This window comes from Astatotilapia calliptera, chromosome 22, assembly GCF_964374335.1.
Source record: "Astatotilapia calliptera chromosome 22, fAstCal68.1, whole genome shotgun sequence".
Classification (NCBI taxonomy): domain Eukaryota; kingdom Metazoa; phylum Chordata; class Actinopteri; order Cichliformes; family Cichlidae; genus Astatotilapia; species Astatotilapia calliptera.
This window is the reverse complement of record NC_137442.1, coordinates 24,560,598-24,582,285: the sequence shown is the minus strand read 5'-3', so window position 1 is coordinate 24,582,285 and position 21,688 is coordinate 24,560,598. Positions and strand designations below refer to the sequence as shown.

Genomic DNA, 21,688 nt, shown 5'->3' with positions numbered 1-21,688 from the left:
GCTGACTTTTCACCTATTAAGCATACAGCCTCTACAATGCATGAGGTGAGTCCTTGAGTGACTCAGCCAAAGGTTGCGCTTAATCCTCATACATCATCTGTGGAGAGACCTGAAGCTGGCGGTTTACATGCAGTGGAGCTTAAAAGGATGTGCCAGAAAGAATGGGATAAAGTGCCCTAATCTTGGTTTTAAAAAACCTGTAGAGACTTATCCAAAGAAGACTCAAAGCTGTAATAACTGCCAAAGAACTGAAATCATTAAGTACTGAAATAAGCAATAACCACCAATCTGTTAAACTGACAATATTCTGTCATTCAGACATAAACTGCTTTTACATTACTTTTTTCATATATACTTTAAATTACTAAGCAAAATTGTTCACTTTTAATCAAGATGTATTACCCTACGTGCCACTGGTTGATATGCTGGATATTACAGCACATCAGCTAAGTGATACCGGACCGGAGAAACAAGATAAAATAACGCCATTGATACGCTTTGCTCTGAGAGAAAGTGACTGCACTGTTTTCAGTCTAAAAAGACAAATGCAGACTTCCAGTTAACAGGATGGTGAACAGCAGCGGTAGGGGTTTTCTAGCTGAAACGTAGGAAACAGCTTGTCTCCATGCAAACCAATTCACATCTGGGAATTTGCCAGATCAGGAGAGGCACACCGGTTTTCAAAAACAAATCTAAATCGATAAATTTTATGCATAGGAAAAGCTGCATATGCACGGTTTATGAACAACAATGTTCTTATGCAAGGATGATAAATGAGCTTGTGTTCACAAAAGAAAAAAAAAAGATACACATTGTGCCCCGGATATGTTGTGCTCTTTTGTTCTTAATGGGCTTTGACAGGACTGGAGAGGATTGCCAGCAATAATACTTCCAAGTTCTGAAGATTTAATTTCATTGATAATATCACCTTGGTGGCCTGAGCCTAAGCCTGTGCCTGCTGTGAATTAAACCTCAGCTGCCTCTCTCTCCCTCTTTCTTCTGTCTTCTCTCATCGAGGTGTTGCCCACATGTATAAGTTTACTTTTGATTTTGGAGTCTGTGGCCTGGGCTTTTGGGGGGAAAAAAATAGCCCATAGCGTTGTGTTCTTTCTCTCCATCAAAGATGCCTGCGCGATCAAACCCATACACCTGCCTTGCCATTGCCATCCTCATTATTAAATTCCCACAACTAGCGAAGAAGAATGGACACCTTCCCCGCATTTAGCTCGCGCAATTACTGACGCACTTGGACACATAATAGCTGGTTTTCATTCATGCAGCTGGGTTGTTTTCCTTAAATCTGCCTGTTCTTTCTTGCCATTATTTTTATTATTATTTTCAGACTTGCTGCCTCAAAGCCTCTCTAATTGCATTGGGGATCGGCCTTTAAAGGGTTGCTATGGTGACCGGTAGAGCCCTCACCGCCACATGCCTCGCTCGCTTTCCTGACTTTCGCTAAAGCTCGATCGTTCACCATCTCCTCACTCTCCTCCTCTTTCATGTGCCACTGTACTTCCTACCTCATCTATACTTTTCCACTTCACAATGTCCCCCCCCCCCCCCCTAATGATTTCCCACTTTTCCATGTGGCCTGATGAAAGCAGGGGAGGCCTCCCAGAGGATGAGTGATCTGCAGATGTGGGAGGAGAACGCCTTGCCAGTAAACACTTTACATCTATCAATGCGTGCGCATGCACACACACACACCTGCATGTGACACCGACGCACACACACAGATGCACGCATACACACACACACACACACACACCCTGCTTTGAAAGTAATTCTGCTGTGTTGGCCAGTGGTGCCACAGCATGGATTGAAAGGCAGCCCAGGCAGTGTTTTCTGTGTGTGTGCATCATCGCAGCTGGCCGGCAGTAAATGCGTTGCCCGCTGACAGCCTTCACAATGAGAGGGCAACGTTGTCAGTCATAGAGAAATTACCTGCCAGAAAACTTTCCCACACTTCAACTTTAATCAGTAAGGTGAGGGTGATTACAGTGTGCTCAGGAACTGAGCAGTAAATAATAGCCAGATAATCAAGTACCCCCTTCTAGTGGTATATCCAACAATGCAGTTTCTTTTTCTTTTCTTTTTTAAGTAGCAGCCGTTGTTGTGGTGTTTTGGCACTTGTCAATCAAACAGTGGCATTGGTACTGTCATGTCTTTTAGTCAAGCGGCAACCCATGGGGCCAAAAAATGAAGCCAATTGTCAAACCTGCTGTTCCTCAAACGGCCACTTCAGCTTGTCTCAAAAAAGGGAGTAAGACCCTGTGATCCCCATGTTGAAATGCTCAAACCATAGCAAATTTCTATTATGATAACAAGTGTTTTTGTTCTCATCTGTTTAGATTAAAGCTTAAATTGATCATTTTCTGGACTTATGGGTAGATCTCAACACAGGTAACAGTAGCTACTAAAGCTGCCTCCACACAGGGAGCGCTTCACTCATGTATGATACTTTGAAGCTGACGGTTGGTCGCTTTCAGACATTCCAGCGCCGGTTGCCTAGGTAACCCTCTAATGTGTTTGCTACCCTGTCGTATGTCTGTTATAAACAATAATTAACATAATTAATAGATCATGAAGCACTTCTGAAAATATGTGTAAAGTTTCTTAAAAGCCATTCCATTTTAACTATTATTGAGCAAGTCCAGAAATATCCATGTGGTACTTTACAATAATAAGTGCATGGAGTTTAAACCATATCAGCCACAAAACAGGTGCTATTCATTCACAGAGTATAGTTAGTAAACCTGCATTGGTACAGACCTTGAAACAGCACTTGATGTGGCACACCTTATGGTACCGTCTAGCCTCAAAAGAAAATTTTGGTTCAAAAACTGCAGTTCAGCTACAGTGCCGTAAAAAGGTCTTTTCCCGCATTCCTTGCCCCCTTTTCTTACAATTTTTTGCATGTTTGTCACACTTAAATGTTTCAAATCATCAAGTTTTTTAACATCAAATGAAGATAATGCAAGTAAACAATCTAACGCAATGCTGTTTATGATAATTTCATTTATCCAAACCTAGCCTGGCCGTCTTCAAAAAAGTAATTACCCCTTCTTGTAAACTTCGAATAAGCTTTGATTAATCCGACTTTTTTAGAGGCTGAATACAGTTTTGTTCACCACACCTTGACCTGATTACTGCCAGGCCTGTCGAATCAAGAAATCACTTAAATTAAACCTGTATGAGAAAGTGAAGTAGGCTAAAAGATCTCAAAAAGCAAAATAGACATCTATCAGCCTGGAAACGATTACAATGTTATTTGGGACTGCAGCAAACCATGGTGAGTGCCATTATCTAGAGATAGAGAAAACTTAGGACAGTGATGAGGTGGCCGGCCAAGCAAAATTACTCCAAGAGAGCACTGATGACTCATCCAGGAGGTCACAAAAGAATGGAGAACAGTATCTAAAGACCTGCAGGCCTCACTTGCCTCAGTTAAGGTCAGTGTTGATGATTCAACCATAAGGAAGAGACTGGGCAAAAATGGTATCCATGGGAGAGTTACAAACCACTGCTGACAAATCTGTTCTCTACCAGAAAGTCCAGGAGGACAATATCTGACCATCAGTTCATGCCACGCTCAAGCAAACTTTTGATTATGAAGCAGGACAATGATTCAAAACACACCAGCAAGTCCACCTCTGATTGGCTAAAAACAGGCTGTTTGCGCTCAAAAAAACTCCAGTGTGGCCAAATCAAAACAATTCTGCAAAGAAAAGACACCAAATTAAAAAGACTCATTGCCAGTTACTGCAAATGGTTGATTGCGGTTTCTGCTGCTAAGGGTTGCACAACCAGTCATCAGGCTTAGAGGGCAATTACTTTTTCACCAGGGTCAAATAGGTTTGGATGACTTTTTTTGACCTTTAATAAAACATCATAATTTAAAAAGATAACTTTGCATATTTGTCAAACTAGACTATTTTAGTATGAAAAAATATAAAAAGTATAAAAAGTATTGTACAAAAAATTAAGACCGAGAGATAGATGGATCGATAGATAGTGTCGTGTTAATTTGTCCAAATGGTTACAGATTAAGTGGCTGCTATCTGTGCCACCTGCTGTTTAAACCGTAAACAAGCTCAAGTGTGTATGTGTGAATGCAAGTGTGTGTGTGTATTGTTCACAACATTGATCCGCAGCCATGTTCAGCTGGGTGCTACAAAGCCAGCACCAAGGGAAGTCAGAGCCCCACTAGATTTGCCAGTTTATAGCACACAGATACACATACACCACACACACACATACCCTCTACTCGCACAGACTACACGCACACATGTACTCCAAAGTTTGCACACATAAACACTGATGTGAGCAATAAAGCGTAAAAAGCCCAACAGCCTCTGCAGCTCTATTGAGCAGTGTAACTTGAGCATGAAGAGGTCATTAGTGCACAGTGTCTGTTTTTCTTTTCCTTCATCTCCTTCTGTCCCCAAGGGCATGTGCTTCCATATAGTATGTGTGTGGCACGCATGCTTCCGCAACTAGTTAAACTAGGTAAAAGCGCCCGCTGATCTAGCCATTTCCTCTTTACATCAGCAGGCAAACAAGCCACAGGGAAAACTACACATTCTACTTACCTCCACCACTCTCCTGCCTCTGTCTCTTCTCTGCTTCTTCAGGCATCTCCACACGCTTTTCTTTGTTCTGTCTGCTCCTTCCCAATCAGTCTTCATGCTTTCCCCCTTCTACCTCTCACTTCCTATCTCTGTCTATTTCTACTCATCCCCTTTGTGTTTCATTCCTTCATGCACAAGTTCCCTGTTCACTCTCCATCTTCATCCTGCTTCTTTGGCCTTCAATAATTCAAGCAGCCTTTCTCTTGGTGTACAGTGTATGAAGCAGAAGTCCCCCCAGAGCCACAGACAGCAAGCTTTGGAGCATTGCTGATGGAAGCGTGTGCTTATGGGTTTTTATTTCAGAGTATTTAAACATGAAGAAATGGATTGCATGTCATATGCTTGCATTTGCTGTGTGTGATCAGTGTGAATAATTTGACCTATCATTTTGAAAATAACTTGACAGGTCAACTAAACAACTTTTTTTCTTTTACTTCCTGCAGTTGGAATAACTCTGTCTTTCATATACTTACAAATAGTTTTTCAATGAATGGTTATAGCCAGAGATGGGCAGTAACGCGTTACAAGTAACGCGTTACTGTAATCTGATTACTTTTTTCAAGTAACGAGTAAAGTAAGGGATTACTATTGCAAAAACGGTAATTAGATTACCGTTACTTTCCCGTAGGAACGCTGCGTTACTGCGTTACTAAAACCGTGATTTTTTTTGCGAGAATGTCTCATGACAGTGACTAAGCGAGTGCGCCGTTAGTGACAACAGCTGTGTGCAGGTCAACAATGGATCATATATGAGTGCAGGAGAGAGTATGAGCGTGCAGCGTTTAAAGCGTGGAAGTCAGTGGCGGCTCCTGAAAAAAATCTCAGGGGGGGCAATTTTTATGATATCGACTAAAATGACCCATTTAATGAGTACATCAAACAACACAATTTTAATTTAAATTTAAAATGAACAACCATATTCTGGCCATTTGTATAGATTTGTAAAAATGAACATGAACAGATTTTTTTTTTTTTTTTTGAATGAATGAAAAATAACTATTGAAAACAACAACTGTAAACTGTAAACTTACACTGTTGTCCATATGAACTCGTGAGCTTTCATGTTTCTTGATTCGTTCGGAGAGGTGCTTTAAGTCGGTTTGTCCAGATTGTGTCCACGTCAAATCACACTTGTCACTTTTGAACAGTATGCACGGGAAACAAAAAAGTGCATTAGCTGTTCCACAGCCTGTCAGCCACGACTTGCGCTGGAACCAACTCCGACAAAAAGTCCTGTTGTATGCTTTTGACTTCTCCTTCGTTGCCTGGGTTAGTTGAATTTCGGGCTTGTCAGGTCCCAACTCTTTAACTTGCAGTTTTTCTGCCATTGTCCTTCTGGCAAAAGGGTAGGTTAGAAGCGATCTAACCGAATTTGGGGGAGGCTGTGCCTCAACCGTTAACAATACCGCTGCCATGGTCTCTCTCTGACCTTATAGCTCACTTAGGCTACTGACTGAGGTAAAATTCTAGAACAGCAAATCTTCGCGCGTTTTCTGCAGGGGCGCAATTTTAAGCGCCCCCAAACCATTTAATTCAGCGACGCTGATAGGTCAAATATTTATTATTTTCCCCTGGCAACCATTTAATGATAGGCTATTTCGCTGCATATCAAGGGCGCTTTGACGAGCGCCCCAGAAGAAGAAAAACACCGTTTGTTGGTTGAACTTTAATGAGTCAGCTGGTGAAAATGTTAAAATACGCCTGGCTGTATATGGGCACACACATAGTAAAACTATCATTGATGAATTTTTTAAAAATATATATTTTTACTCCTCCACATTTGGGGGGGCGGAGCCCGAGCGCCCCCTATGGGCCAGCCGCCACTGGTGGAAGTACTGACCTTACTTTGAGTTTGATTCCATAAAAAGTGACAAAAACATTAGTGTCCGTTGTGCGTAGGAAGAAAACTTTTTACAGTGAAAAAACCCCCCCTAAACTTCCAAGCAAGCACCGAGTGCACAACGACGTAATGGGAAACTCACAGAGAAACTCGCGGATTCATCAACTGACCGCGGCACACCTGCACCAGGGTAAACCTCCGCCTACCTCAGTCCTGCTTTACAGGTGAAAATAGAGCAACAGGACCGCTGAGTCTTTGACTTTATTTATTTCCTGCTGTGTTTTACTTGCATCTATTTGAAAGAGTGAGTGTAAACACAAAAAATATTTTATTTTATGTGCTGGAATGTGCAGAAAATAGGTTTAAATGTTAAACTAATTTATTCAAGTCAGAGAATGTTGCAGATAATTACATTTTTGCTTGATGCATAAAGTTAAAAGATTAAAACTGATAAAACAAGTTAAAAAAAGAGACTTTTCCATTTGATTACATTTTGTATGATGGAGTATGCAGAAAAAGTAGAATTGGGCTGAAAGATCTATCGCTTTATCACCTCTTCAGGTTGTAAATCGTGTTTTTAAAAAGTAACTAAGTAACTAAGTAATTAATTACTTTTGAAAATAAGTAATCAGTAAAGTAATGGAATTACTTTTTGGGGAAGTAATCAGTAATTAGTTACTGATTACTTTTTTCAAGTAACTTGACCAACACTGGTTATAGCTAGCTAAAAAACAACCCCAAACCCATAAAACCTTAACAATATAAAATTTCCCAATGTTTAAACCCAAAAGAGTGTCTTTTTCTTGAGGTTTTTCAGTATGAAGAGATAATATTTTGACAAACCAATCTGTTTAATTCTTTCTTTGAATAGGTTGAATAGGCTAAGCTAACATTAGCTTTTTCTCAGTTAGCTACAAAGAGCTTACATTACCTACCAGGCCACAAAGCACTGTTTTATTAAGGAAAGCTGGAAACTGGACTTAAATGAGCAACCACTCACTTGACTTTAATTTGTTTAACAATCAGACTGAAGATTTTTCTAGATTTTAGCTTTGCGTTAGCATCATGCGACACAGTACACATGTACTTATGTGTGTCTCGGTTCACTGACTTCACACTGGGATGACATCAATTCAAATAAAACTTTAAGAAGCAGCTGCAAAGTGTTAGAAATGGGCCATACAGATTAAACATTTTTAAAAGAGGTAACAAAAAATGACTCTTCTGAATCTTTGAATCTGAATCTTACTGCTTACTTTAAAAATTGGAGTGGTGCAAATTCTTATAAAGTTGGTATAACCAGCTCAACTTTTTAAGTGGCTCTGTAGTCCCTAAACTATTGGACATAGAAATAAGAATTGAAACAATGAAATAGCATCAGAGCACTTAGCAGATTAAACCGATGTGTGAATAATGTTGGCAGATTTAATAAATTTAGGCACCCTGATTAAGTAGCAGAAGAAAAAAAGAAGTGGATGACGCAAAAGGATGAAGTCATCAGAGAAGAGAGGCTATCGGTACTTTCCCCCCCTGCAACCAAAGGGAATTTGGGGTCATGTAAAAAGTAGCTATAGAGTGCGCTTGCAGCCTCAGGAGAATTTCAAATGGGAAACCATTTGACTTGACAAGTACATTAAAATCCAATATATTGACTTTATGAGACTTGTGTGTTTCCCAAGTTCCTCCCTGTACGACACACACACACACAAATATACATATGCATGCACACAGACATCACTTTGTAAAGGCAGCTCTTCTTTATTATCAGTAATATTATTAGGAATTTGTCACTCCAGGCACTTGACTGCGATCTCAGTGACAGTATAAGTGTAATCACTCTTCATGACTGCTTAGCACATGTCGATGTCCATAAATGTGGATTGATTTAAAAGCTGAAAATTGATGCAGCAAAAAAAGAAAACACAGACACAGAAATGTGCATAGGTATTGCTGAACAAACATCCGTCTGTTTGCGAGGCACACTGAGATGTGTAATGCTTGCTAAAGCAGGCACACAGTCATTAGCACGAAGTGGTCAATGATCATTGTTTACCAATGGTTTAGGTAGCATCCATATGCCTCTAATGAATGGCATTAGGGTGCAGGTCGGAGCTTGCACACTAATAGGAAGGTTAGTCTGACATTTCACCAGTCTCAGTATTACTCCTACAATTACCTCTTGACATTTCTGCATTAGGCTCATATTCAGGCCTGTTTCTCTGGACACGGTGAGTATGTGTGCCGGTGTCTGTGTGTTGAAAATGGCAGATTAATCCTGTTATTTTCCATCACTGCAAACATTTACAGCTGTAATTTCCAGCCCCTGTCTTTGATAATGAGCGGGCTTTAGGCACTCCTGGCGTATCTAAGTGGACTCAGGCCACAACAGCAACAGTCAGGACTTAATGAGATTCCTTCTTTATCACCTTGTTCTCATTTAAATAGCTGATGGGATTTAATTTTGGCCCCAGTTGTTGTTGGTGGTGTTTAGTCGAGAGAATGTTAAAACGTCATGCGAGATCACATAACGTCAAGTTTAAATCAAAGGCAGGCTGAGTAGCATTGATATTCCCTCACTTTAAGGAAGGAGAGCTCTGAGTGTGTGTTTCTGTGTGAGCATGTGTGTCTATGCTTGTCTGTAGCTGCTTCTTCTACAGTGCCCAACTTCAAAAGCTGCGTCTTCACTTTAATCTTCTCTTCTCCTGCACTGCGGACCCAAAGAAAGACAGAAGAGAGTAGACCGGGCTCTCTGTGCCACTCCCATCCTTCCCAGAGATGCCTCTTCCTCTTTCTCTCTCTCTTCGTATACATGCACTTTCTCTACCTCTCTCTCTCTCTCTCTCTCTCTCTCTCTCTCTCTCTCTCTCACCTATACACGTATCCTAAAACACACACACACAGACACACAAAAGTATTCAAATGCTTGCTGTGTAAACACGCACTACACATGCTATTTGGCCTTGTAGTGACTTATAGTAATAGCGTCATCGTTCTTTCTCTCGCTCCCACTGACACAGTCACACTGCATTGCAAAGCGTTGGCGCAGTGAGGTGAATGTATCAGGCATATTAAGTCATACTAGGAGGGTGCTGAGCAGCAGACTGGAGGGAAAGCTAGAACTGGCACCTTGGAATTTCCACCACTGCAGCGTCAAAAATTGAAAAGCCAGTTCCAATTGGAACCCAGTAATTAGAACTGACCTGAATGGCTGCACTGAATATGGAATGAGAGCGATGAAGATACAGAGAGCGAGGGAGAAGGGCAGAGTGGAAACAAGGACAAATGACCTGAACCTCAAAAAGTAACGGATCAGAGAATGGGAATAAATCAACCCTGTGGTATCTAACTTTCGTCATAACAACTAAATGATTATGTCTGACAGTCAAACTCTGCAGAATTCTTGCCACTCTCAAAGAAACAGCACAAAATTGGGAGGAAAACCAGCTATGCACTGTAGGGTTCTAGACTAGAATCAACACGCAAATCAAGTGTGCTAGATTTTAGCAAACATATCTGTTTAGCATGCAAAAAGCACCTAGTAAAATATCTATGGACACTACTACTCTGCATCAGAGCTCTTAACTCATGTGTATAGTTATTTTGTCAGTTCATTTCACATTTATAAAAGCAGAGTGACATTTGCGCAGCTGTTATATTTAATTTGCATACGATTTTATAAATCCCACTCTGGCAAAGCTTAGTATAAATATGCAGTGGACAAATGCAAAAAGTGGACCCACTGTGGACTACCACACTAGCAACTACACTACACTGCAAAAAGTATTCCCTCGCCTGCACACGTATATGAACTTAAGTGGCATTGCTATCTTAATCCATAGATTTTATATGACGTTGGCCCACCCTTTGCAGCTATAACAGTTCTGGGTTGGCGTTCCACAAGGTTTAGCAGTGTGTTTGTGGGAATTTTTTACCATTCTTCCAGAAACACATTTGTGAGGTCAGACACTTATGTTGGACGACAAGGCCCGGCTCGCAGTCGCTGCTCTAATTCTAAGGTGTTCTGTCAGGTTGAGGTCAGTCCAGTCAGGTTCTTCCACAACTAACTTGCTCATCCATGTCTTTATGGACCTTGCTTTGTGCCCTGGTGTGCAGTCATGTTGGAACAGGAAGTGGCCAGCCCCAAATGTCACTCCAGAGGACACGCCACTGCCCTAGAGTCCAGTGGCAGCAGTGGCTGCAGTGGCTGCAGTGGCAGCGTGCTTTACGCCAGGTCGTCCAATGCTTTGCATGGTGCTTGGTGATGTAAGGCTGGTGTTCTTGAGCTAACCTGAAGGCCTGCGCACTATACCCTTCACCATCCGCTGACCCCTAAGAGCTGACTGTGGATTATTTAGTAATGAGGAAATTTCATAATTAGACTTGTTGCACAGGAGGTATCCTATCACGGTACTATGCTGGAATTTACTGAGCTCCTGAGAGCAACTCCTTCTTTCATAAATGCTTTTAGAAAAAGTGCATGTCTAGGTGCTTGAATTTATACACCTGTGAAGTATTTGAAACATCTGAATCCAGTGATTTGGATGGGTGTGTGAATACTTTAGGCAATATAGTGTATTTTTTGTAGACTAGATCAATGTCAGACATTTCACCTAGACCCACGATCTTCCTGTTATAAGAAGGTAAAATGTGAAAAGAGTGTTGTTATTGCTGCTGTTACTACTGTTTATATAGCATTCAAAAGCTACTTCTCTATTCCATCACCCTCCTGTGTCTGTCCTCCTCTAGACAGGGAAGGTATTCGAATCACCACTCTGTGCCGCATTAAGCTCAGTGTTGTCATATGTGGGGATCAGCGAGGTCGGAGCCTCGATCCCATCATGTACAACGCTGGAGATCTACAGCGTACTATCTCAAATTAAAGTTTAATTTTCTCTTTTCCCTGTCTTCCTTCATCCAGCCCTGTTTCTGCTGACCCTGTCCCCCATCCCTTCAAAGCTTTCAATCACTGGTGGTCCTATACCTATCTCTCCTCACAGTCTTTTAAACTCCCATTGGTTTAACATTGACCATCACCTTGTCCATCTACCTCCAGACCCTCCAAGACTGATGGACTGAAAGACTGACCCTGACACCAGAGGCTGAAAATGAGAAAACGGAAGAGGAGCTGAGGGGCTAGAGAGAAGAGGAGTCACGAAAATGTCAAGAATGAGTGACAAGGGAAATCACATTACTTGGAAGGATAGCTACCTATAGATATGAGCAGAGGGATTTATTTTCAAGGAAACACAGACTTGGGCTGGCACAAAAAACTCCTCGCTTGGTATGATTAAGAGAAATGGTGAGATAGATGTTACGATACGATGAAAACCTTAAAGTACATTTTTAAAGTATCCAAGTTTATTTATAATACAGCTTGCACCTACATTTTAAAAATGAACAATTTATCAATGTTCAAATACAAAGGCTTAAAATAACCTATGTAACCAATAATAACTGTCTGAGGTCTCCATTATTAGTAATCCTAATCAATACATCGTGGAGAAAGGAAAATATGTTTTGTTTTGTTTGTTTGTTTGTTTGTTTGAATTTAGTTTTTTGCATATTCTGATTGCATAGAATATGGTTGGGATCATCACTTAGACTTCAGAGAGTTAAGCATTTTCAATTGTAATATAGTCATTTTTAAATTATTTTGTTTATGTAAGATATTAAAATCTTTGATCTTTTAAGTATATTTAAAAACTAACATCAAAAATATCTCATTAGTGTAAGGCTGTAGAAAAGTCTTGAGTGGCCCCTCATTACTTTGTATTTTGATTCGAAGGAGCCAGACTTTCGTATAACTTTCTTCTAAACTGATCATGAGCAATATTTCTGTGTGTTTTTCTGTTTTTTAAGTCGCTTAACAATAGAAAGTACAGAAAAGGTGCATAACTCAAGGGATGATCCAGTGCCAAGTCCATACCATCAGCACCGGCTCCCCTCAGGGCTGTGTTCTTTCTCCTCTGCTCTTCTCCCTGTACACCAACTGCTGCACCTCCACCCACCAGTCTGTCAAGCTAATCAAGTTTGCAGATGACACCACCGTTATTGGACTCATCTCGGACGGGGACGAGTCTGCCTACAGGAGGGAGGTTGAATGTCTGGTGTCCTGGTGCAGCCACAACAACCTGGTGCTGAATGCCCAGAAGACAGTGGAGATTATTGTGGACTTCAGGAAGCACACAGCCCCACTCCCCCCCATCATCCTGACTGACACTCCCATCACCTCTGTGGACTCATTCCGCTTCCTGGGTACCACCATCACCCAGGACCTGAAGTGGGAGCCCACCATCACCTCCGTCATCAAGAAAGCCCAGCAGAGGATGTACTTCCTGAGGCAGCTGAAGAAATTCAACCTGCCAACACGGACGATGATGCAGTTCTACACTGCAATCATCGAGTCCATCCTCACCTCCTCCATCACCGTGTGGTACGCTGGAGCCACTATCAGGGACAAACAGAGACTGCAGCGTGTTGTGCGCTCTGCTGAGAAGGTGATTGGCTGCAGACTCCCATCTTTGCAGGACCTGTACACCTCCAGGACACTGGGGCGTGCAGCTCGGATCTCAGCTGACCCTTCTCACCCTGGACACAGTCTGTTTGACCTGCTCCCCTCAGGCAGGAGGCTCCGGTCCATTCGCACCAGAACCTCTCGCCATAAGAACAGTTTCTTCCCCTCTGCTGTTGGACACATGAACAATAACCATATGACTGTACCCGCCACTAACACATGACCCTACGCTGTGTCACTGCATCATTCTATGTTTGGCACTGATCACCACCTGCACTCATGTATATATCTTTCAACGTAGCACTCTTAATTCTTATTCTCATGTATATATCTCATGTATATCTCATGCACATATCTTTCCACGTAGCACTTTTAATTCTTATCCCTACTTTTATTTTTTTCCATGTCTATTTAAGTGCTATTTATGACACTATGTTTGCACTGAAGCACCGCAGCAATTTCCTAATGTTGTAAACCTGCTCAACATTTGGCAATAAACCCCATTCTGATTCTGATTCTGATTCTGATACATAATAAAGAAAATTCCCCAAAAAGTCATTTTTAATCGTATGTTTAGACACTTTGTTGCTTTTGTCGAATCAAAAATCAAATCAAAAATGGCAAAGATAATGCAGTTATCTCACCTCCAACTAGGTGATCCCCAAACTCCCTACTGGCCACAAACATGGCGTTTTTCATTTTTAAAAAAATGAGTAAAAAGAAGAAGATGCAGGCCTGATAAAAAACAATAAATAAAAAAAACCATCTCCAGCAGATAAACAGTATCTAAAAGTCATGTCTTTAAGGAATAGGAGGGGAAAAACTGACATAGGACATGAGAGATGTTTATGTTTGCTAAAGCCTCATCAGATATGGTTTCAGAGGAAGAGTGGCTGTCAGGAAGCCATCCTTAAAAAAAGGGAAACAGGGAGAAAAGCCTGAGGTATGCCAAATTGCACAAGAACTGAAAATCAGTGTAAACAAATCTGACAAAATGATGACTCCAGATTTTTGATTCAGATCATCATCAAAATGTATGAGGGAGGTCAGAAGAGAGTTACAATAGTAAGTGTCTACAGCCGTTTGTAAAACACGGTGGAGGCTCTGTCATGGCTTGGAATGCATGTCGGTCAGTGATCTTTTCAAGATAAGATTTTAATCCACTATTTGAAAATTATCTGATCAGCAAAAGCTTAATTTTTTAGCATGACAATGATCCCGAACACACTATCAATGCAGTGACAGCATACCTGGATGAAAAAACAAACAATGGGACTCCATCAGTTTTGTACTGGCCTCCCCAGTTTCTTGACCTCCACAACAGTCCCAGTTCCTCATGTAGGCCCTTGGGAAAATGCCCAGTAGATTTAGATGATGTTACACCTTGATTAGATTTCAGATTCAGAGTTATGTGTCCAATCAATATGATTTTGATTTATGATTTTGCATGGCAGTGTTTTTGGCCAACCCATGAGGTCGAAAGAACTGCCCGCAGAGCTTAGAGATAAGGCACAGATCTGGAGGAGGCTAAAAATCTCCTGAATTAAATGTTCCCAACAGCACAGTTCTAGCTTTGTGAAAGATTGGAACAAGGAGGACTCTTCCTGGAGCTAGCCACTTAGCTAAACTTAGCAATCATTTAAACACTAAGGAAAGAAGTCATGGTTCAAGTGTAACGTAAAGCTGGGTTAAAGGTTTGCCTTGCAAAGGGACAATCAACCTTAGCACTAGAGATGCAAAAAGATGCAAACAAACAAAAAGTTATACTGACTAATAGTCTAAGTATTATTTTAAACACTGGTAAAGATATCAGTCAAGAATTTTATGTGTGCATCCCTGCCAAGAACACATTCAAAGCAAGACAACGTGAGAGTAGCTTAGGGAAAACTCTGTCAGTCTCCTTAAAAGGCCCCGCCAGAGTCATGACTTGAATCCAATTGAGTATCCCTGGAGAAGCCAGAATGGCTGTCCACGGGTGGTCCCCATCCAATCTGACAGCGCTTTCGAGGATTTGAAGAGATGGCAGAAAATCCCCAAATCTGAAAGCGTAAAGGCTGCAATCAATCTGATATTTTTTTTTCCTTTTTATTAACCTTACAAAAAAATGTTATTTGTGTTTCCGATTTCTTATTTACCCTCTCAAGGCAGGCGTTGCAGATTTGCAACAAGTAAAAGCTAACAACCTGATTACCCCACATACATATTTTATGAGGGGTTTTTTTACTCAGAAGTACCACTGCAGGTATTATTTTGTGCATTAGCAACAAAAACTTAATTTGAGCCTGAGAGGGTTATAGGTAACTAAGTGTATGAGGGGAATAAAACCAAACAATTTTTAGCTCAATGGATCTAAACACTTCCTGATATACACCCACACCCACAAACATGAACACTGTTCCACAAAAACTGTCAAATACCACGGTCACACTTAGATGCCCAGGTTGCAGCACAGTGAATTCAGATGCACACACATATACACACACATACAAAGCAAACCTCAGTCCAATCTTTCTATTAATTCCTCGGTTGCTTTCGCTCAAAACTAAATCCAACATACAGCACAGTAAACACCATTTAACCTCTGTACACCTGACAATTCGAAGACTGGTCTTTTAATTGCTTTTTGAAACTGAACTTAGTGATTAAAGGTTTTCCTTGATGTTTCTTGTGCATAAATCATATCTGTCTACAGATATGAAATAATGAAGTGTTCTCAGCGTGTCACCCAAAGCACAATCAGTGTTCCAGCAACCAGATACTCTGAAAATTGGATCAAAAGAATTTCTTATCAGCACAGGATGGACTTTCTTGCATAATCCATTTATTCAAACACTAGTGATTGATTACATCATCCATAAAATGTCAAGCTAGGTAGTTCTTGTTCTGCTCTTCAGCATTGGTGACCTCACTTTGGACTGGCTAGTAAATTTTCCATACCAAATTCACACATCCATGTCTTTATGGTCCTTGCTTTGTGCACTGGTGTGCAGTCATGTTGGAACAGGAAGGGGATATCCCCAAACTGTTTCCACAAAGTTGAAACAGCATGAAATTGTCCAAAATGTCTTGGTATGCTGAAGCATTAAGTGTTTCTTTCACTGGAACTAAGCCCAACTCCTGCAAAACAACCCCACACCATAATCCCCAAACTTTACATTTGGCAGAATACTGAACCCAAACTCCTTCATCGGATTGCGAGACAGAGAAGGGTAAGAGCCTCAGAGAACACGTCTCCATGAAGGTGATCCTGGGTGATTGATTTTATACACCTGTGGGCATGGCAGTGATTGGAACACCTGATTCAATGAATTTCTGATGAATGTCTGAATACTTTTGGCAAGGGCGTGACTTCTCAGGTTACGAAAAGACTTCCAGTTGACTTCCAGTCTATAAGATAAGGGCCATTCAGCTCCTGTGTCTGTGACCCCAGTGAACACTTTCTTCATAGGTCTTAAGGTTCAGTCACTATCCTGAAATCTTACTGAATACAATTTAAAGGTTGTTTCATAAATTTCAGACTGTCCACCTCTTGTCCAGCTCTATCTTATCATGTCTGGTTTAATAACATCATCCAGCTTGAGTTTTCCTAACAGAATGTACATAACAGACCAATAGGTAAAATCACAGTGGCTACATTTATTTTTTATATAACGCCTACAGCAAACTTTCATTAAAAGAGTGAGGCTTTTGTCAGCTGCTGCATTAACTGCATTAATATATCTGCATTTCTCTTAGACATAAAACCACCACGGCCAAGTAGAAGTCTATGTATGCAAAACGCCGAAGGTCGAGTGAACATTCCTACATTGAACACTGAAAGACAGTAAAAAGAGTAAATCGGTGAGTTAGATAAGCAGCCACCGGATGAGCTTGAGGCAAGCAGCTTGACAGGAAGAGGAGACGATGCGTATTCATGCTGTTAAAAGTACTGGGTTAATTTACTGCACATTCATATAAACAAACATACTCTGAATGTTTTGCTCTCCTGTAGCTCAACATAGACACTAAAATGTGCAGACACACACTTACAGGGATGGGGAAATGTATTCCATTAGTGGGTATAGTAGGTACCAGAACTCTGGCTGATGCTCAGTCTCTATAATGGGCTCAGTCCCGCAACCCTACGGTGATCCAGCCATTCTAGTTGAGTGTGTATGTGTGTGTGTGTGTGCACTAGTGTGCACCCCCACCCCCATGGAGCTAGTCTCTTATCTATTTATGCGCCTGCTGGTTTCCCTGCCTTTACCATCAATGTTTGCACAGCAACTAGTCACATCTACAGTCTCGAAACTTGGGGCACTCAACTTTTGTTCTATATTGAATAACCACAATGTGGATGTTTATTGCTGGTAAAAAGTGATGCTATTGCCACTGCTGATGCTTAAATCATCCAGTAATAAAAAAATTTCTGTGTTCAATTCTAATCCCTTCTCACTGAATTTATAAGCAGTGTGTTGCCTCATTAGCTGTGCCCTTCACATTCAAGACAGAGGCCAGGGATCCTCCAGCATCATGTCAGGTCACTGGACCTTTTGATCCCTTTTATGCAGACAGGTCAGGGCTGTGTGACTGCCTTCTTGCTTTCCTGTTGGCTCTGGCTTCTCTCTCTGTCCCTCAGCTAGAAGAGATCTATGTAACCCCAACTGGCCCCTAGTGGAAATCACGAGTGCGGTTAGGGTAATGACATGAAGTTTTTACTTTTGGGCAGTTATAAGTAAAAAAAAAAATGCAATTTTTCCTGGGTTTATAAAAAAACTGTCTCCATTCAACTGTCAAATTATCCTTCAAATTCTAATTGAAAGGTAAATAGATTCTCACAGTTGGAAACTAAATCGAATAATGGTGGGTAAATGAATTAAGTGCAATTAATTGACTGTTGTGATGTAGTGTAAGCTAAGGCCATGTTTGCCTATGGCGTCGAATAAAGCGTGAGACTGTCTTTGGTAACATGTGGCGTAAAATGTCAAAGGTACCCTGTTGTTTAGGTGATAATACTTCTCCTAAAATTCATGTTACATTTTTTTCGGGAGCTGCATTTGGTAAGTATTGGTTTTGCTGACTTACATCAGTACTGTGCAAAAGTTTTGAGCCACCCCACATCACTTCCTCATTTCCTCCCAAGATTTTCTGTCATCTTTAAAGTGCTCTTGGTCAATAGTTCTCTTTCTCTGGACATTGGTTGCTTTCCCCAGTCATTATCAATCCACTCCTTGTACCTGATTTCTTTCTTTTTTTTTTTTAAATTGCTGCACCATTTCTCCCATTTTGCTAGCCAAATATAGCCAAAGAAATTACTTTTTTGGACTATTGCAATGAGCAAATAAAATGCATTTCACCAATGCTGGTGGGCATTGGTGAAATGCAAAATGTTAAAAAATTTGTTTATTTCTGAAACCAGAAACCAGCCATTGGCCGAAGATTTTCAAACATGGGTTTAGGTCTAGAATTTTAGAGTTAGCACATTCCTAGGCAGACTCCTTTACTTCCTTAACATTTACTCTGATACCACTATACGACAAAACCACTTGGGGCAACTTCAAGACGAGGAACATAAACGTGATGTATTTCTAGTCACATGCACAGCAAGTACTTGCGACATAGTAATGAATCCCATTACAATACCTACCCAGCGTCATCCTAGAGGAGGCTCATCTTTGTCAGAGGTGTAAAAGTGAAGCTTTTAAGGCTCTCATTTGCCAGCTCCCGCCGAGAACACCGCTGACAGCCGACACTGTTGCAATAACTGTATCACACCTCTGATGGATGGCAAAATATATCCCTGGATGTTTTTTTCTTCATCTACCTCACAGATTACACACAGACTCAAAGACAGAGCCCCCCACGGAGAGAGGAGAGACAGAGGAGATGGGAACAGCAAAAAGATTCAATATTTGGAGCGTACGTGTCTGCAAAGGTGAAAGACACCTCGAAGGCAGAAGGCATCCACTGAGACTTTACTTCTCAAAACTCTCATTTAGAGAGTCTCTTTGTCTTTCTTTGTGTTTTCTCTCCCCTGCCACAAAACACCTAATCTCTCGGTCACATCCCAGTGTGACTCAGCACCCCACTGATCAAACACTGACTAGTCCTTCCTCTCCTCCATTTCCATCTCCCTTTCCCTCGCACCTCCTCTTCCTCCTCTTTTTCTCTTTAACAGACAGTCGGAGGCAGCCGCAAACAAATAGCTCCCTAAAATGCCCCCACAACCCCCAACTCCCGGGGGACCAGCCCTGTAATTCTTGAAAAGCAAGAAGCGCCTCCAGGAGAAGGCTTTATAGCAAAAAATAGCGAATAACAAGCCAGAGAGAAAATAACAAGATAGGATCACAAACACTCTCACTCTTCTTTTCCCCTTCTTTCCTCAAGCACCAGTGCATAGCTGGCAGCAAGGATACCAAGAGACAATGGGGCATATTTTTCCCTCCTTTTTTTTATTTTGACAGCTGCACTTGTTTCTCTCTTCATTATTTGCCTCACCTTGTCAGTTCCTGCCTGTTTTCCCCCCTCCACCTTAAAACCTTGAACAGCCAAAAAACTCCCCAAAAGTCCCATTTTGTTCAAAACTGGCAGCTAATGAGATCATAACTCTACCCTTTAACAGAGGAAAGCCTCTGTTTCCTTTAAAGTCGAGTTCCTTTCATTTCCTTGACTGACAAGAGGCGTTGCAAATCATCTGTGAATGCTCTGATAGACCAGCCAAGCTCAGATGAGATGAGCTGCGTCACAGTCCAGAAAATTAACGATCATGACGGAACGAATAACACTCCCAGCCATCAGTGTGCTGGCTTGTGAGAAAGAGACACAGCTCAACAGCCATCCCTCTAATTATGTTTTATAAGAGCATGACATGAGATCAAATGACACCGTCATTTAATAGGTAGGTAAGTAAAGTGCACGTCCACCCCGTGCATGCTACAGAGTAAAAACCTGCCAAAATGAAAGACTCATCTCCTGTGATTAATAGAGAAAACCTGTTTTAATATCAGTGTTATATCCTTAAAACTGCACTGTGTTCAGGAATTCAAAGAAAAAGAGTTTGATAGTTGTCAATACTGAACAAATTAAGGCATCAGATGTATTAAAGTAATTATTCAAAGTTGCCTCCACAACTGTAATCATACAATATTAATGAGCTTTACTGTGAAATTAATCTTTTATGTTGAGCTTACTGAATCTGCTGAAGAGAGCAGGGTCATCAAAATGGCCAGTTGGAGTAACTTGAATCAGAAATCTCAAAAGAAATACAAAATGTTTAAAAACTGGGTTAGCCTACAGTTTACTTTATAAGGTTAGCAGCCACTCACTATTCAAGTTATCTGGGTTCAAAATAAAAAATGCCTGCTTATAAAAAGCAAAATGGCACAAACAGGAAAATGAGCTGTTGTCTATTGTTTCGTGAAATTGTCACACAATCTCAGCTTCTTGCTTTTCTTGGCTTTGTGGCTCTTTTAACAGCAACATGCTGCTTTCTCCTTTTCTCCAGAAATCATATTTTCCACTGCCGCCAAAGGTCCTTGTGACCAGGATGTGACATTATTGACCATTTGCTGTTTTTTTCTTCTGAGTACACTCCTTTCAGCTTAAGTATCTGAGTGAACTTTGGTGCAAAGCTGACTTATAGGAGGAAAAAAATAAAATAACTGCCCTTCCTCTCTCGTGGTATCAATATTGCAAGCCTGTGGGCTGGCGTATGCATGTCACCATGAGCGATGCCTGGCAACAATGCCTTCAGGATCTCCTGCATTATTCAGAGGGCCCAACAAGCACTAAGGCTCTGCCATTATCTATTTAAATCTGAGCACAGGCATGTCCCACTGAAAGCATGTAGTTGCACTGCCACCTGTCCCGCTTACAAGACACAGCGAGGGCTGTGGAGAGGAGGCAAGGGACTGCTCCATGTAAAAGAGGTAGGAAAACAAACAGGAGGGAAAGTAATGGGGTGGTGCAAACATTGTTGTGAGGGTGGGGTGATGGGCAGGCAAGAGGTAGAGATAGAGGTCACAAGGAGAGGAGGAGAAATTAAGCATGACAGCTGGTAACCGGGGAGATTAGACAAATGTATGAAATAAAAATAGGAGACAAAGTCGAGAAAATGAAGGCAGGGTAAGAAACGATATTAAGAAGGCATTAGGGAAATAGGCAGAAGATGAGACGGGGTAGGAGTGGAAGAAATGGGGCTGTGAGAGGAGAGAATGAGAAGGAATGAGGAAGGAAGGATGGGGCATGAAATCGGAAAGTGAAAATTAAAAGTCCAAAGAAGACAGGAAATGTGGAGGGTGATGCTGAAAGCAGAAAAAAAGAAGAAAGAGGGGAGACGAAGAAAGGGATGAATAAACTGGTGGTGGTGGTGGTGGTGGGGTGGGGGGGGGGGGGGGCACAAGACAAATAATAAATGTGAACCTTGGAAAGAGAACAGGGGCTATATGAAATGAATATCCACCATGATGTAGCATTTAAAGACTACTCCTCTCTATCATTTCACCCCGCACCCCTTCCTCTCTCACCTATTCATCAAATGACTGCTACCCCTTCATCCTGCGTCATCTGCGCCATTGCTCATCCACTCCATTAGGCTATCAACCTATCTCTCCGCCCACCATCCCCTTCTCCATCGTGGGATCATCTTAAGGGCAAAGCCAGGCCTGCACCACAGAAAACATCCAGTGGAACAAGTCATTTAATCTAGCGTCAAGTCTTCTAGTG

At 41.4% G+C, this 21,688-nt stretch overlaps 1 protein-coding gene across 1 annotated transcript in view; it reads right to left on the bottom strand.

Annotated features, from left to right (window-relative positions):
* Positions 1 to 21,688, bottom strand: part of dlgap3 (discs, large (Drosophila) homolog-associated protein 3) — a 165,823-nt gene that overhangs the window by 129,151 nt on the left and 14,984 nt on the right. The gene's annotated exons all lie outside the window — the stretch shown is intronic.